The following is a 17817-nucleotide window of genomic DNA, read 5'->3' on the forward strand; positions in this document are numbered from 1 at the left end:
TGGTGTGATATTTAAACAAAAATGGCCATTCAACAAGGTCAAATGCTTTTCCGGCATGTAGACCTATCGCTACTAGTGATTGTGTGGTATTAAGGTAAGAAGGAAAAAATATTGGAGAAGATTCTTATATTGTTATTAGAAAAGTGACCATTTATAAATCCACACTGATCTTTTTAAATGATTTTAGGTAATACCAATTGTAAACGTGATGCTAAGGTTTTCACATAAATTTTTGAGTCCACACAGATAGCCAGTTAAGTGCTGTTTAACCAGCCAAACGCTGATCCTGGCCAGTTAAATAGCGCTGAATAACAGGGGGGGGGGGGGGGGGGGAGGAATATCTTTTTCCTTTTGATTTCATTACTTATACCCTTAATATTAAGAGACACAATTGTATGAGCAAATCCAAGAAGAAAGGAGAAGACTCCACGGAAAGTCAAAGCAAAACAGCAAAAGTAGAGGCTGACAAATGCGCAAACCAATAGGGAAATATCAAAAAACAGTTTTTTTCAGAATATTCATATCAAGGACCCGACACGGTCTGTGTTTCGGCGCCAAAGCACCTGCCTCAGGGGTAACAATCAACTTTCTCTGAGAAGAAGCTGATAGGTTAGAATAATTCCTTTATGTATGCAAGTTAATCCACGGAGAGAACAAAAGAACAGCCAACCAATCAGCTTTGGCGCCGAAACACGGACCGTGGCAGGTCCTTGATATGAATATTCTGAATAAACTGGTTTTTGATATTATCTCCCTATTGGTTTGCGCATTTGTCAGCCTCTACTTTTGCTCACACAATTGTATGAGCCATGATGCTGAACATGTAATATCATAAGTACATAAGTGTTGCCATACTGGGACAGACCGAAGTTCCATCAAGCCCAGTATTCTGTTTCCACCAGTGACTAATCCAGGTCACAAGTACCTGGCAAGATCCCAAAACATTACAATACATTTTATGCTGCTTATCCTAGAAAAAAGCAGTGAATTTTCCAAAGTCCATTTTAAGAATAGCTTATGGAGTTTTCTTTTATGAAGCTATCCAAACCTTTTTTTAAACCCCGCTAAGCTAACTGCTTTTACCACATTCTCTGGCAATGATTCACTTTCCTTATGATTGTAATATAATATACTGCAGTTATTAGACTTAGAGTGTGTAAAGTTGTGTTTCTCAACAATTCTAGTACAGAATGCATCTGTGAAAACAAGGTATTCATGTGTAAAACAAGCACATCAAAAGTGCACATGGGGCTCAAGACCACAAACTATTTAGGGTGTTTAAATGTTATAGTGTCAATCTATGTTATTCAGACAAATATGTAGCAGGCAAAGAGAGAGGGATATGAGGCACATCTCTACCAGCAAGAATACAAGAAACCGGCAAGTAATGGAAGTGAGATAAGCATCCTATAAGTGCAAATATGATATACAAAGAAAATATAGATATAATTTTAAATGTTTAATAACCACATTTAAGTTTGTTAAATATGTTAGCATCCAAATGTTAGAAAGAAACGATAATAGCATATTCCTTATCCAAATGTATTAATAATTAGCATTATGATACAATAAAGTCATATTCAAAAATCCACTTTATGAAAAATAACTAGTACAACGTATTACATATTAATAATCAGCTTTACCTTAACATCTCAATCATTGAAGTACAAGTCGAACCTCATATATATTAATAGAAGTGAAGATCCACTGCAATAATATAGTACAGGCAGATAACTTTACTCATTCTAGTGCGGATGTTACATCATACAGCATTAATAGGACTAGATATTTTCTCTTCAATAAAAGCCGCCAGAGCTTTGGGATATGTAAAATCTTTTGCTTAATCATGGAGTGGTGGAGTGGCCTAGTGGTTAGGGTGGTGGACTTTGGTCCTGAGGAACTGAGTTCAATTCCCACTTCAGGCACAGGCAGCTCCTTGTGACTCTGGGCAAGTCACTTAACCCTCCATTGCCCCATGTAAGCTGCATTGAGCCTGCCATGAGTGGGAAAGCGCGGGGTACAAATGTAACAAAAAAAATAACCGCATATGGACAGGATAAAAAATGCCAAAGCGCACATAAGCTGCTTTAAGCCTGGGTCGGTATGCTAACCACAGTTTGCAAAAGCAAGCAGTATTCTTATTAAGATCAAGAACAAACAGAACAGTATTGCCCTCATATTTTATAGGAGTTCGAAGCCTCGCTCTTTACTTTATTTCAATTACTTGCGAATATCTGAGAAGCTTTACAATACAATAGGCCTTGGATACCTAATCAGTTGGAATACGTTTGGCAGGAATCCTGTGCGCACGTTCCCATTTTGAATTCCTTAGCAAATTGTAAATTCAATAGTGAGGGTACGAAAGATTCCAGAAATTTGACTATATCTTGGCCTTCTCTGCCCTTAGGCAAACCAAGAATCCTGAAGTTGTTTCTGCACACATGATTGTTTGCATCCTCCAAATCTCTTTCTAGCTGCACCACAAAGCTTCATCTGGCATTGTAGGCCTTTTATATTCTCTTTGGAGGCAGACTTTAGATTCTAATAGATAGTCTATATCTATATCTATCTATCTATCTAGAGAGAGAGATATTAGAGACTAAAGTCTGTCTCCAAAGAGAATATAAAAGGCCTACAATGCCAGATGAAGCTTTGTGGTGCAGCTAGAAAGAGATTTGGAGGATGTTTTAAATTGGGATAACTCCGCTGTTAATTCCTCTTGTATTTTCCTGTATCTTCTTTAAGGCCTTTTAGGGCTTTCACTTTTTCTAGGATCTCTTGAGTGGGATTCTTGTCCGCTTTGCAAGAAGATTTTAGCAGTGAATTGGGTTCTGGTCTGTGCTGCATACAACTTTTTCCAGTTGACATATTGAAGTAACTTAAAACACCAGAAAAAGTAAGTGGTTGTGAAAGTGGATTTTGAGGATTGACTTTCCTTCAGGTAGTTCTTCATGAGCTCAACAGCGCCCCCCAGGGCAATGGAGAGTTAACAAACTTGCCCAGAGTCACAACATTAATGTGTTATTCAGGAAGCCTTTATGTAAAGGTTTACTATAAAGCTGACTACTTTTGCAAGATTTTTTGGAAGAGGAGTTTTGCCTGCCAAACTCAACAAAATTGTTGGCTTTTTTGCATTTTTGTGTGTTTGCCAGTATTTATGTTTTGTTTCACAAACAAAACTCCTTTTGTGAAGAAAAAAAAAATCATACTTTAGTACATCAGCCCTTAAGAATGATAACAATTTTATTTTAAAAAAAGAATAGATACTGAAGAGAGAAGCTGAGCTTTTAAAGACAAAGATGGTAGAAGAAAACAGACCACAGGAAATATCAAAGGGGGAAACCAGAACCGAAAAATAGGAAGATGGTAAGCAAAAGAGACTCACGAAGACCAAAGCTAGAACTGTAGAATGAAAGAACATAGCATGCGAAGGTAATATTAACAACACAAGAGATAGAGAAGACCTGAGGCAGTTCAGAGTATACCAAAAGGTGACGAAGATTAGAAGACTGAGCTGGGCTAGGATGGGAAATGAAGTCAGAGATAGGATGGGTAAGAAAGCAGAAGTAAAATCAAAACCATGATTAGTTTAGAGAGGTAAAGGGTGAAACCTCAATGAATAAAGCTGATCAGTTTTTTGCACTTGTTTTTATCTAGGAAATAAAGGTGCCAGTACTCATACAGGGCCAACCTTAGGGAGAGGGGTAACTATCTCATGGCTCTGCTCCCACAGTAGCCAGGCCCCTGTCACCAACCATGCAGTGTATAAAAAGCAAGCATTGTAAATATTACACCAGTTCCTAAATATCAACATATCTCTCATTTGGAAAACAGAACAAGCAGGATTTTATACTCAGAAACTATATATCAGCAGACTATCTCACATTGGTCACTTATACACAGAACTAAAAACACAAACTAGAAAGCTCGAACGCACGTGGGAAAAAATAAAAGATGAGCACATGACGCATGGAAACAGACACAAAGAAAATACAAATATGCAATAAGATAAACCAAAAGGACATACCACAAAACCAAAATAGGGGCAGATTACAAACACACGAAGAAACTATATCAACTCATGAACAAACTACTAGACACCACCCTGGTCACCACAACCAACACAGACACCCCACCCCATCAGCCGACATACTTGCTAAATACTTCAAAGAAAAAATTGTAAACCTACGCAACACGCTACCTCAGAACACCACCGACTTCGAAACATTCATTGAGTGTCTAGACCCAGTCCTCAGTGAATACCAAGCAGACAGAATCTGGACAAATTTTGCTCCCCTTACAGCAGAAACAATCACCCAAGCGATCAACAAGTCCACCAGAACTCATTGGTGCCCGAAATGACCAGATGACCACCAGAGGGAATCAGAGATGACCCCCCCTCTTTCTCCCCCAGTGGTCACTAAACCCCCCCCCCCTCAAAAAATATCTTTCAAAATATGTTGTGCCAGCCTCAGATGTCATACTCAGGTCCGTGACAGCACTATGCAGGTCCCTGGAGCAGTTTTAGTGGATGCAGTGCACTTCAGACAGGCGGACCCAGGCCCATTCCTCCCTACTTGTTACGTTTGTGGAGGAAACAGTGAGTCCTCCAAAACCCACCAGAAACCCACTGTACCCACATCTAGGTGCCCCCCTTCACCTGTAAGGGCTATGGTAGTAGTATACAGTTGGGGGTAGTGGGTGTTGGGGGGCTCAGCACACAAGGTAAGGGAGCTATGTACCTGGGAGCAATTTATGAAGGTCACTGCAGTGCCCCCTAGAGTGCCCGGTTGGTGTCCTGGCATGTCAGGGGACTAGTGCAGTACAAATGCTGCTCCTCCCATGACCAAAGGGCTTGCATTTAGTCGTTTCTGAGATGGACGTCCTTGGTTTCCATTATCGCCAAAAATCAGAAACGACCAAGTCTAGTGATGATCTAAATTTCAAGATTTGGGCATCTCTGACCATATTATCAAAACGAAAGATGGACGTCCATCTTGTTTCGATAATACAGGTTCCCCGCCCCTCCATCGGGACGTTTTGCGAGGACGTCCTCAACAAAACGTGGACGTCCCTTTCGATTATGCCCCTCCCCTTTACATTTCCCATTCCCTCTTTCCAGATTGACCCACAGTGCCTCTTCCTTACCCTGTAGGTCCTGCAGTTGTGTGGTTTTAATATTACCTTGAACATATAATGCTACTTCCCCCTCTCTTTCTTTCTACCCTGTCTTTCCTGAACAGATTATAGACCAGTATAACTATATCCCAGTCATAGTTCTCTGTGAATCATGTTTCTGTGATCACCACTAAATCTAAATCAGCCTCTTCTATCACAGCCTCAAGATCTAAAACCTTATTTCCCATACTTTGGGCATTAGTATGCGCTGCTTTTCAGACATTGCCCCTTTTTCCCATTTGTGAGAAGGTATTTAGTTCTTCATTTACGTAAGGGATTGCACATACCTGGGTGCTTTGGTCACCCTGCTCAAATGATTCTAGTTTAAAGCCCTCTTCAGTAGGTTAGCCCATCTGCTGCTGAAAACACTTTTTTCCTTCTTTGATAGTAGGACACCATCTCTGCTCAGTAGCCCCTGGAAAGCATCCCATGGTCCAAGAAGTCTACTACTACTACTACTACTTATCATTTCTATAGCGCTACTAGACATACGTAGCGCTGTATACTTGAACATGAAGAGACAGTCCCTGCTCGATAGAGCTTACAATCTAATTAGGACAGACAAACAGGACAAACAAGAGATAAGGGAATTACTAAGGTGGGGATGATAAAATAACGGTTCTGAACAAGTGAATAAAGGTTAGTCAAAATTCTCTTGACGACATCATCTGCACAGTCACATATTCATCTTCAGGATATAAGCTTCTCTATCTTGGCCTATATCCTCAAAAGGGAGGATCATGGGAATTCCGCCTCTGCACCTATCTGCTTCACCCTCTCTCCCAGAGCCATGAAGTCACTTTTGATATGTTCAGAGGAGCACCTAGCAGTATCATTTGTGCCTACATGGATGGCAGCATCGGATAACAGTCATTAGGTTTGATGAGTCTTGGCAAGCTCTCTAACATCTTGAATTTTGGCACATGGCAGACAGTACACCTCCAGGACATCTTATCTGGCCTGAAGATGGACCCCTCAGTACCCCTCAGAAGAGAGTCACCAACCACCACTACCTTTCACCTCTTAGTGGTCACTAATCCAGCAACTTTGGGGATTTCAAGCTCCGATTCCTTCTCTCTCTCAGATGCTCTCAGCTCCTCCACTTCCAGGCAGGGGCGTAGCCACGGATGGGCCCAGGCCCACCCAGTTTTGGTTCAGGCCCACCCAGCAGTGAAGGCAGTGGAGCGGAGGAAGCAGGCTGAGCTCCGTTCCCGCATCTGCCTCCCTCACTCTCAAGGCAGCGCTTCCCAAACGCTGCCCACCGCCGCCACAATCACAGGATTTATCTCCCTCCATCTCAGCACTCAGCAGCAGCGGTAGCGAATCATACACACTGCCTCCTTCTAACCCGGAAGCAGCAGAGGAGACGCTTCTGGGTTAGAAGGCGGCAGCGTGTATGATTCACTACCGCTGCTGCTGAGTGCTGAGACGGAGGGAGGTAAAGCCTGCGATTGTGGCGGCGGTGGGCAGCGTTTGGGAAGCGCTGCCGTGAGAGTGAGGGAGGCAGATGCGGGAACGGAGCTCAGCCTGCACTGTAAATTTTTTTTGGGGGGGGGGAGAAGAGGGCTCCGGGCGGGCAGGTGGAATCGCAGGACATGGATGGGAGCGGGAGAGGCAAGAGGAGAATCGCTGATGGCTGGAGGGAGGGGACAGGGGAGAAAAGAGAATTGCTGGGTATGGTATAGATGGATAGAGGGGGGCAGGGGCAAGAACAGAATTGCTGGGTATGGCTGGATAGGGGCAGGGCAGAGAGGAGAATTGCTGGGTATGGATGAATGGAGGGGGGCAGGGGAGGGAAGAGAATTGCTGGGGATGGGTGGATGGCGGGGACAAGGGGAGAGAGAAGAGAATTGCTGGGTATGGATGGATAGAGGGGGGCAGGGGAGAGAAAAGAATTGCTAGGTATGGATGGCTGGAGGGGAGAGGAGAGTTGCTGAACATGCATGGATGGAGGGGAGGAAAGAGGAGACAGGAAGGTTGCTGGACATGGGTGTATGAAGGGGAGGGCAGGGGAGAGGAGGGTTGCTGGACATGGATGGAGGGAAGGACAGGGGAGAGGAGGGTTGCTGGACATAGATGGAAGAGAGGGAAGGGAGAGAGAAGAAATGCTGGACATGGATGGAGGGGAAGGGAAGAGTGAGGAAGGAGATGAGATTAGGGAAAAGGAAGAGAGGAGAAAAACTGCACATGGATGAAGAAAATAGGCAGAAGCTGGATCCACTGGACAGTCAAGTCTGCGGAGGACCCAGCTTTTACTTATGGATATAGAGCAAGAAATGAAGAAGAAAGGAAGGAAGTAAAGAAATAAATGGAAAGGAAGCCCTGGAAACGGAGTTTAGAGGACAGATAGCAGCAGAATCGGATACTGGGCCAGCATGAGCAGAAAAACAGTCACCAAACAACAAAGGTAGAAAAAAAATCATTTTATTATCATTATAGTGTTTGGAATATGTCCACTTTGAGAATCAGGTGCTCAACATTAAAAGTTTATATTTATTTACTTATTTATGGCATTTTATCCCACATTAAACATGAATTAGATTGGAACCTGGGATCATTTAATTTTTTTTTCCTGGAGAGAGTAATGCATTGCCCCCCCCCCCCCCCCCCCCCCAGGCTCTCTCCCTGGCTATAGCCAGCTCTGCAATTTTGAGGGGAGGTGCACAGGTGGCCGGGGAGAGAGCCTGTTGTTAAACATTTACCAGCACACCACTGTCTAGTGCCCACCCATCCAACCTGTTGGCCCACCCAAAAATTGACTTCTGGCTACGCCACTGCTTCCAGGGCTGCATATCCGTTTTTGAGTTTGAGGGCAAGTGGAATCATGGCATCAATCCTGCAGGGTCTCGTGATCAGTTGTCCTCTTTCAGCACAGTTTCTTCCCCACTGCTGGAAATTTTTGATGCTTCATGAAGCATTTCATTGATGTATTTCTCATTTTCACAGATACTTCTCAACCTTGAACCTTCTCTTTCAGTTTCTTTCTCATCCTTTATGAGGGATTCAAGCTGAAGACATCGTGCACAATGAACCAGTCCATCTCCTGGGATCACATTTTCTGTTTGCACAGAAGCTGTAACTGGGGCAGCAGCTTTGGTAACATGATGTTTCCCAGCCATACTGCAGTTGCAGAAGTATTTGTACCTACAGAATAAAAAAAGAAACCAGAAAATAGAACAAGCACTACCATAGTCCCCAACTTTTCCTCAGCTGTCCTAATGGCTAAAAGTAGCAGCTGTATTCTTTTGTGTAAGGTCTAACTCTCAGAAGATTACCTGAGGTTAGTGACACTCACCAGATCCACTGCCTCCAACTTTAAGTCCCTTTCCCAATGGGATCTCTGGCCATCAGCAGTTTCTCCTCTAGTTGTCTCTGATTTAGGATTGGGGGCCTAATCTCCCCTTGATCAGACTTTCCTCAAAAGAGTACTCTGTACCTCCAGGGATGTAGCTGTGCATAAAGCTTGAGCCTTGATCAGTTCTCTTAAAGTGGGAACAACTCTTTCCTTTGTACCAAGGGACAGCTTTAGACTGACTAGGAACCTCTGTGCTTTAGGTTCTTCCCCATAGCCCTCTGAATAAAGGGTCAAGGCTCATGAGGTCACAGAGTGGGATTCCCCACCTGCTCCTCTACATCTCTCTTAGCCGGATCCCCTCAGGGAGAGGAAGACCTGGCTTCTCCCTTGTTCTTAGGGTTTTATACTTCCCTCCTAAAGCTCAGTGTTATTGGATCAGATTCTCTGCATAAGCCTCCTGCTCTTTAGGATGGATTGGCAACTTGCTCTGGAGCAGGGGCCCAGAATGATAGATAGATTATTAATTCCAGGACCATATGGCCTTGCAATTTGCACTGGCCTGGGCCTCTGTGAATCTTTGGAAAGCTATGCTGATATATACCAGACATCCTGGACTATATATTTTAGAGAACCCCCCCCCCCCCCCCCCACACACACACACATATCTGTATATGTAGTACATATAACCAGGTCATAGCAATCTTGCCCTTCCATTGACCATGCTTCTCAAACTATGAGCTAAAGGCAGTAGTTATGCAATCAAGGACCTCTCTGGGCTTGTTCTCTCTAATAAATACTTTGTTTTGCAAACAAAACAAGCAGAAGATTTCTGGTGGAGGAGGGTAGCTGTTCAGATTTGATCTTGCTACTTGTAGGAAGGTAGTTCAGATAGATTCAACAAGAGAAGGACAGGTCCCTTCAGGTTATTGTCAGAATGGGAGTAGTATAGGTTAGAACATAAGAATATAAGCATTGCTATACTGTGACAGACCAAAGGTCCATCAAACCCAGTATCCTATTTCCAACGAACAGTGGCCAATCCAGGTCACAACTACCTGGCAAGATCTCAGGACAATAAAACAGGATAAGCTTGTTCTATCTCTACTGGTTTAGTTACTTATTACAAAAAATGATAAAACAGCTAGGGAATGAAAACAACTTTGAATAAAATAGTCAAAGGAGCACGTGAGACACTACATCTGAATTACTGATTAACCAGGGAAGGTTTTGCTATCATTCCTATTCTTAAGGGTCATCAAAACTTTGGTAATGTCAGCCAGGCTCAGTTGCATTTCATTATGTATTTGAAAAGAGCATTTCAGCTTCAAGAACTTAGAAAAAAAGGTAAGGATAGCAAGTTCATCTGGTGTGAAGAGAAGTATCTTCATCATATGTAAAATTATCCAAATGGAAAAGAGACATCTGATGTTACAGAGAACATTTTGGAAAGTTGCTGCTAGGGTGCAGGATTCATAGAGATCGTAGGATTCTGGAATGCTGCCAAGGGGAGGGAAGCACATCTTCCTTTACCATACACCAAGACGTAAATTTTCAAAGCCATTTGACCAGCCTAAGACTAAGATCAAAAGCTTTGAAAATTTACCTCCTGTTCCATGGCAAAATTTAGCTACTCAAACTCTAGATAGCCTCAGAAGAGTGGTGTAGCCACGGATGGGCTAGGCCCCACCCATTTGGGGCTCAGGCCCACTCAGTAGTGGTGCATACCATGCTGGTGAGGACCCCCAAGCCCTGCCAGCTGAAGATTTCCTTCACCAGAACCCTCATCTGAACAGTGTGGATATTGGTAGCTGTGCTCCCAGCCACCAACACTGGCACCCTCTCCAAACACACAACCTCAGCTCATGAGTGGTTGCTGGCAGTGACAGATGGGAGCATGGCTGCCAACTGCCACAGTGTTCAGATGGCCCAGGGATTTCAGTGAATGAGGTCTTGAGCTGACAGAGCTTCAGCTAAGGTATTAATTTTTAACGTTTGGGTGGGTGGGGCAGAGGGACCAGGAGCGGAGAGGATTTGCATGGCCCACCCAGTCCACCTCTAGGCCCACCCAGAAATTGCCTTCTGGCTACTCCACTGCTACTGCACCCTAGACAGGGAAAGGAGGGAAGGAGGTCCTGGATCTGCAAGGGTTTTTTTGTTTTGTTTTGTTTTTAGCATAAGACTGCCAGGCAGAGAGAGGCCCACTTTAATATAGGGCGTTGGGGAAGAGACTTTTGGTTTGTTTCACATATTCAGTTTAATAGAAAATTTTCAGCACACTAAAGGGCTCTTTTACTAAGCTACAGTAAAAAGTGGCCTGAGCACACCATTACATTGTTTTTTTCTGATGTGCTAAGGTCATTTTTATCGCAGCTATAATGGAAAAAAGGCTGGCCCTGACGAGTATTTGGCCGACTTTACTTGGTCCCTTTTTGTTCACGACCAAGCCTTGAAAAGGTGCCTGGACTGACCAGATGACCACCGGAGGGAATCGGGGATCACCTCCCCTTACTCCCCCATTGGTCACCAACCCCCTTCCACCCCAAAAATAAAAATAAAAAACATTTTTTTTGCCAGCCTCAAATGTCATACCCAGCTCCATGACAGCACTATGCAGGTCCCTGGAGCAGTTTTTAGTGGGTACTGCAGTGCACTTCAGGCAGGTGGACCCAGGCCCATCCCCCCTACCTGGTACACTTGTGGTGGTAAATGGGAGCCCTCCAAAACCCACCTGAAACCCACTGTACCCACATCTAGGTGCCCCCGTTACCCTTTAAGGGCTATGGTAGTGGTGTACAGTTGTGGGGAGTGGGGTTTGGGGGGCTCAGCACACAAGGAAAGGGAGCTAGGCACCTGGGAGCAATTTGCGAAGTCCACTGCAATGCCCCCTAGGGTGCCCGGTTGGTGTCCTGGAATGTGAGGGGGACCAGTGCACTACAAATGCTGGCTCCTCCCACAACCAAATGGCTTGGATTTCGCTGGTTTTGAGATGGCCGCCATTAGTTTCCATTATCGGCGAAAACCAATGTCAGCCATCTCTAAGGGCGGCCCAAATGTTGAGATTTGGCCGGCGCCGACTGTATTATCAAAACGAAAGATGGCCGCCCATCTTGTTTCAATAATACAGTTGGGTACGCCGCTTTATGGGGCCGTCATTAGAGATGGGCATCCCCGTTTGATTATGCCTCTCCACGTTACTAACGAACTGAGTGCATACCAAAGAATGCGCATCCATATTGCCCATCTTTCTTCTTCCCATTCCTTGTTTAACTTTGAAGGTGAATTGTTTTTTTTGAGGGAACAGTTATTTGCTATGGAAGGAATTTGGAACAACATAACTTCTCAAGATATGATAACCGGCTTGATCTAACTATCTTCTTATTTTCTTTATGGAATTCTAACTGCCATGTAGAAAATTACTATGTTTCCTTTGTGGTAATAATGATCAGTTGTATTTCTGGAACTGAAAATTCTACTGCAATACCAGTTTCTGCAGCCTTCCCCTCCTACCAATGCTCTAATTTGGACAAAGTTCACAACGCCTGCAATAACAGGATAAAAAGTATTCCAAACTGAGCTCCGCTTCTAAATCTTCTAATGCTGGTTTGACTTTTTTTTTTTTTGTGCAGGTTATAAAATGTAGCTAATAAATCGCCATAACCTCATGCTGATTGCAGAAGAAGTGTCCAGCCTCACACATCCTTCTGACATGCTGCTATTATATATAGCTTCATGAATGCTCACAAGACCTGTCTCATTCAGTAGCTTCACCTGGAATCATAACCAGAAAACAAGCAAACACAAGCTACATGTTTGGTGCCAGAGAAACAGAGGAACAGTTTATGTAGGGAATGGTAGCATGCTGATCCTTTCCCCTTCCCTTCCCCTCTCATAGTGGTAGTTCTAATGTAGTTTATTTGGCAAGACAATGTGTGCACAGAGATGGCCTGAGCCCCCCCCCCCCCCCCCCCCCCCCACAGCACTCTAACAGAGAAAACTCACCTGAAAGATTGCAAGTCTATTAGTAGGGAAACCACCTTCTCTCTGTGGTAAATATTCACACTGTGTTTGTACAGTACACTGTAGCGATGAGCATTTATTTGAAAATGAAATGTAAAAAAAATATTCATTTTGATTCACTTTTCTTTCTAACCCAAATCGAAGGGGAAAGAATTATACAAAAGGGGTTGAGAAATGTCTGTCTGTTTGGGAGCTAAATAAGTTTCCAAAAATGAAATGGAATGGGATGAAATTTGGCATGGGGAAAACTCTGGTCTAAAGATATTTTGAGTTTAAAAATGGGCCAGCTTGGATTGGGTGTCCTAGTGAAAAGTCCCCTTCCCTTTTAACAAATGGACCAATGCATTATTTCTGTGGGAAAAGCAGCCCCAAACAGTGACTTTATGATTAGGATCCCTTTTAACTGTATCTGGACCCACACAATAGTCCTGTAAAGGTGATAAGTACTTTAATCCTTCAGTCTTGAGATGTTCTTGGCCCACAAGGAACTGTGTGACCAAGGCACCTTGCTGGAATTCACACGGAGGGGCATTTACAATATGATATCTAAGTCAGACTTTGGACTAAACATCCAAATGCGAATAGGAAATAAGGCCCTTTTCAAAACTGCAGAATGCTGATTGTTTGTTTCAAAAATACCATTTGTAACAAGGTATTTATTCAAGGTATTTGAACAAGGGGAGGTTGTTCCACAAAGATGAAGTGACAGTAGAGAAGATAGAGGAACCTATATTTTCAAAATAAATTTGACAAAATGATGGAATCACTAATAGAGCTTGTTGGGAAGACCGAAGGGATCTCAACAGATATAAAGTACAAGATATCTGTACAGGAAAATTTTCTAGATCAGCATCAGTATTTTGAAGGGAATTATTGCCGATATTGGCAGCTAGTCCTGCCTTAGTAGCAGAGTAATATGGTCTTGGCAAGTAGCACCATAGAGAATTTTGACAGCAGTATTTTGCAATTTACTAGACTGGGTGACTGGTAAAGGTTCAGTATTATCTGAGTCCTGGATTTGATAAGGTTTGGCTTAAAGGTTCTCCCTTACAGCTAAGGAGTCACAGCCAGAAGATATGAACCTGAGACGGTTTCAAGGAGGAGGATTTTGCTGCCACCAGAGCCTCCCACTGATTATACTGGACACTCCTATTGTTTTACAACCTTCTTGTAACTTTTATCCCTTTCTGGAAAAGTCTGCCTGCCATACATGCATATGAGGTTAGCCAGAGGGTTTTATTCTATTGGTGAATTGTAGTAGAAGCACCGAGGATTCAGAACACTCCTTACTGCTGAATTTCTCAGGTGTTACACAAGCATACAAATTCCCTGAAGAAATTTTCAAATTATGCACACAGCTTAGTAGATAACAGCAGATAGACTTGTACGGTCCATCGAGTCTGCAGTGGCAGTCCAAGGCAATCTGCCACCTGAGGCAGGGATGAGATGCTGCCTGCTCCTATCCCCATGCCCCGTGCCCAGTCTAGCATCTCCCCCTTCCCCACGTTTACCTTATTTTATTTCCCAAAAGGTGCAGCGACCTTCCCGGCGGGTAATTATAATCCCATTTTTCAGGTGTGGGAACAGAAAGGGGTTAGGCTGGAAGATCTACTGATAGGAGAGGGACAGATGAACTTTGTACAGCTTCAGGGAAGAGTGGGGGGAATTTGGGGCAATCGATTTGCATATGCACAAATTTGACATTACATAAAGGTATTAGATCAAGCGGGCCTACAGATTTCTTTGGGGACTAAAATCCGAGAATTTTTCCAGGGAATCTTTGATTTAGGACATTCAGTTTCAATCATACGTAAAGCTTTGTTGAAGGGAGGACAGGAGAGAGAGTTCTCCTCTGTTAAAAATAAATGGGCAAAAGATCTATGTGTTTCCTTGGGTTCCTGGGATGTGGCTGCCACTATTCGGGGTATTCCGGTGCTGACTAGCGATGTTAGACTACGAGAATGTGGATTTAGAGTAGTGCTTAGGGCCTACATGACAGGGGCTCAGTTAGCACATATAGGGGCAACAGGGGTACAGATCTTTTCTAAATGTAAGCAGTCGGCTCTTACACTTGCACATGCTTTTTGGAGTTGCCCGTCAATTATAAGTCTTTTGGGGAACAAATTAAAAGATTTTTGAGTAGGCTGCTAGCTCAAGACATAGGTGGCTTGGCGAAACAGATGCTTTTGGATATTCCTAGAACCTTTAACACTGTGAACAGACCTGCTGCGCTATTGTGTCGTAAATTCGCTTTAGTGGGGAGAAAAGTCATTTTGCAATATTGGACAGTGGCGGAGCCACCTGCCTTTTGGCATTGGAGGAACCAGATCCACCTATTGGCAGCTTGGTAGGCAAAAGATGCCAGAGGATCACCTAAGAGGTGCAAGTCTTATCTAGCGATTTGGAATCCATATTTTAAAAAGTTAAGCTCCCGAGGGTGTAGTTTTTTCCTTAACAGCATGGGTTAAGTTGAAGGAACACGCCCCTTACATTGGGATGGGGGGGAGTTAATCTGGACAGCTTTTGGAACCGGGGGGGGGGGAGAAGAAGAGGGGAAATAGGGGGAGGGGGAGGTTAGGAGGGTGGAGGTGGGAGGGGGTAAGGTTAAGGGGAGTGGGGGGTGGGAGGGGCACTTGGGAGAAGGATCCTTTTACATGGGGATCAATGGCCACTTGGAGTAATACTGTAATTGAACAAATGATTTAGGTAGAAGTAGGGGACTATCAGGAACAAAGCTGCTGATACATTACTGTAATTGAACACTATAACAGGACGAAGCTTAGAAGTATGGTTTGCTATTCTGAGCTATTAAGTTGGTCCTATAGAGAATTAGTTTGGGCTTCCAGTTAGGTTTGGTAATAGGCATTTGTTGTTGGGCTCTGATTGGGAGTAGGAGTATAGGGGGAGGGATGAGTTAGGAAGTATATTGTTAAGGAATGTAGAGACATATCAATAATACAATTGTTTAGTGCGGAAGCCTAGAATGGGGATGTGTGGATCAGGAAGGATGTATTGCTTTTGTTATTAAGAATGTTGAAATTTAACCAAATCCTTGAAGATGGGGTGGGCTATAGGATGGAGTAGGGAAGGAGAAAAATGTTGAAACTTTGACAATACTACTACTACTACTTGACATTTCTAAAGCGCTACTAGGGTTACGCAGCGCTGTACAATTTAACATAGAAGGACAGTCCCTGCTCAAAGGAGCTTACAATCTAAAGGACAAATGTACAGTCAGTCAAATAGGGGCAATCTACTTTTCCTGAAAGGTATAAAGGTTAGGTGCCGAAAGCAACATTGAAGGGGTGGGCTTTGAGCAAGGATTTGAAGATGGGTAGGGAGGGGGCTTGGCGTAAGGGCTCAGGAAGTTGATTCCAAGCATAGGGTGAGGCGAGGCAGAATGAGCAGAGCCTGGAGTTGGCGGTGGTGGAGAAGGGTACTGAGAGGAGGGATTTGTCCTGTGAGCGGAGGTTACGGGCGGGAACGTAAGGGGAAATGAGGGTAGAGAGGTAATGAGGGGCTGCAGACTGAGTGCATTTGTAGGTAAGAAGGAGAAGCTTGAACTGTATGCGGTATCTGATTGGAAGCCAGTGAAGTGACCTGAGAAGAGGGGTGATATGAGTATATCGGTTCAGGCGGAATATAAGACGTGCAGCAGAGTTCTGAACAGATTGAAGGGGGGATAGATGGCTAAGTGGGAGGCCAGTAAGGAGTAGGTTGCATTAGTCAAGGCGAGAGGTAATGAGAGCGTGGACGAGAGTACGGGTGGTGTGCTCAGAGAGGAAAGGGCGAATTTTGCTGATGTTAAAGAGAAAGAAGCGACAGGACTTGGCTATCTGCTGGATATGCGCAGAGAAGGAGAGGGAGGAGTCGAAGATGACTCCGAGGTTGCGGGCAGATGAAACGGGGAGGATGAGGGTGCCATCAACTGAGATAGAGAGTGGAGGAAGAGGAGAAGTGGGTTTTGCTGGAAAGACGATAAGCTCGGTCTTGGACATGTTCAGTTTCAGGTGGCGGTTGGACATCTATGCAGCAATGTCGGATAAGCAGGCCGATACCTTGGCCTGGGTCTCCGCGGTGATGTCTGGTGTGGAGAGATATAGCTGGGTGTCATCAGCATAAAGATGATACTGGAAACCATGAGATGAGATCAGTGAGCCCAGAGAAGAGGTGTAGATTGAAAAAAGAAGGGGTCCAAGGACAGATCCCTGGGGAACTCCAACAGAGAGCGGGATGGGGGTGGAAGAAGATCCATGAGAGTGTACTCTGAAGGTGCGGTGGGAGAAATATGAGGAGAACCAGGAGAGGACAGAACCCTGGAACCCAAATGAGGACAGTGTGGCAAGAAGTAAATCATGATTGACAGTATCAAAAGCAGCGGATAGATCAAGGAGGATGAGGATGGAGTAGTGTCCTCTGGATTTGGCAAGGAACAGGTCCTTACAGACTTTAGAGAGTGCCGTTTCTGTCGAGTGTAGAGGGCGAAAACCGGATTGAAGTGGATCGAGGATGGCATGAGAGGAGAGAAAATCAAGGCAGCGGCTGTGAACAGCACGCTCAAGTATTTTGGAGAGGAAGGGTAGGAGGGAGATGGGGCGGTAGTTGGAGGGACTGGTAGGGTCAAGTGATGTTTTTTTGAGGAGAGGTGTGACTACGGCGTGCTTGAAGGTGTCAGGGACAGTTGCAGTGGAAAGAGAGAGGTTGAGAATATGACATGTGGAGGGGTGATAGTATGAGAGATGGTGTTAAGTAAGTTGGTGGGGATGGGATCAGAGGAACAAGTGGTGCATTTCGAGGAGGAAAGAAGGCGGGCGGTTTCCTCCTCGGTGATATCAGGAAAGGAGGAGAAAGAGGCCTGGGTTGGTTGGTTGAGGGAGAGGGTTGAAGGGTGAAGAGGAAGAGGTGCCTTGGTAGTGAACTCAAGGTTGATCTTTTGCACCTTGTCGCGGAAGTAGTCAGCCAGTGATTGAGGTGAGAGTGAGGGGGGTGGGGGGTGGGAGTGGAGGGCACTTTGAGGAGGGAGTTAAGGGTGGCGAAGAGACGACGAGGGTTGGCGCTGAGAGAATTGGTCAATTGGGTGTAATAGTCCTGTTTGGCAAGGAATAGGGAGGACTGGAAGGAGGATAGCATGAATTTGTAATGAAGGAAATCTGAATGGGACAATGAGATTATTATTTGATTTTTGGTTGTTTCTTCTGCATCAATAAAAATTGCTGAAACATATAGGGAGGGTAGGGGTGGGTGGTTAAAATTGTTAAAAGTTAGTCTGATGACTGCCTTTAATATTCTGTCCTTATAGTGTACGTTTTGATATTTGATTTTTTTTT

This window comes from Microcaecilia unicolor, chromosome 1 (genome assembly GCF_901765095.1).
Source record: "Microcaecilia unicolor chromosome 1, aMicUni1.1, whole genome shotgun sequence".
Classification (NCBI taxonomy): domain Eukaryota; kingdom Metazoa; phylum Chordata; class Amphibia; order Gymnophiona; family Siphonopidae; genus Microcaecilia; species Microcaecilia unicolor.